This window comes from Sinocyclocheilus grahami, unplaced genomic scaffold, assembly GCF_001515645.1.
Source record: "Sinocyclocheilus grahami isolate Dianchi unplaced genomic scaffold, SAMN03320097.WGS_v1.1 scaffold3608.1, whole genome shotgun sequence".
In the NCBI taxonomy this organism is placed as follows: domain Eukaryota; kingdom Metazoa; phylum Chordata; class Actinopteri; order Cypriniformes; family Cyprinidae; genus Sinocyclocheilus; species Sinocyclocheilus grahami.
Genome location: NW_015508701.1, coordinates 6111 through 7083, shown reverse-complemented (window position 1 = coordinate 7083; position 973 = coordinate 6111). Strand labels below are relative to the sequence as shown.

General features: G+C 43.4%; 1 pseudogene; it reads left to right on the top strand.

Annotated features, from left to right (window-relative positions):
• Window positions 1–650, top strand: part of LOC107576376 (glycosylphosphatidylinositol anchor attachment 1 protein-like) — a 3596-nt pseudogene extending 2946 nt beyond the window's left edge.
• Window positions 651–973: the final 323 nt, after the last annotated feature.

The following is a 973-nucleotide window of genomic DNA, read 5'->3' as shown; positions in this document are numbered from 1 at the left end:
ACGTCAAGCTTAAAGCGTCATGGCAGAGCATTGAAGTTGATTAGTTAGTGCAACCCCTAATTTTGATCAAAACAAAAGAAGAAATATGCTGCATTCGATTCAGTGATGGGAGCCCAGTTGTCGTTGCAGATGTTCTTGCATAACATCAGCTTTCTCTGTTTCTCTGCAGCCGTCCAGTCCGGGTGTGTTGACAGTGTTGACCCCGGTGGTGATTAGTCACCTGACAGGTGTGGCGCTGTATCTGCTACCTGTTCATCTGCAGGAAATGGCTGTGGAGCACTTCCCTGTGTCTGAAACCAAAGCTGTGGTGCTCACTGCTATTGCCATCTATACTGCAGGCCTGGCCCTGCCACACAACACACAGCGGTACACACACAAACTCATTCTAATGCAGTTTATATTGCGTTACATGTTTACTCGCCAGCATGGATCATGCATTTCTTTCTGTCTGTGGCAGGTTGCTGTCTGGAGAGGGTACAGAGCAGGGCTGGAAAGTACTGAAGCTGACGGCTTTGCTCTATCTAGCGGTGTTGTTGGGCTGCACAGCCCTCATTAACTTCTCTCTGGGATTCATCTTGGCGGTTACGCTGGTGCCGATCAGTATGCACATCTCAACAAATAATCGCTTATTTTTGTCAAGCATGCTCTGAAGACAATCTGACTCCATTTTGGTGAGAATTAGACAATTTGTTGCATCGCAATATAAGCAAATCTTGAGACACCCACTGGCCATCATAATGAACATCAAATTTAATAACATTCCTCTGATACAAAACCCATAAAGTATAGACAACAAAAACATAAATAAAAGATAATCACAATGTTTTCTACTGTAGTCCGTGCAAATTATATTGATGATGCATGGTCACATTATTTTATCCAGCCCCTGTAAATGTCACTATTAAATGTGCACCAAAGATTCATTTTAAGAATGCATTTTTTTATTACCCGACCCACCCGATCCGCGGATTAT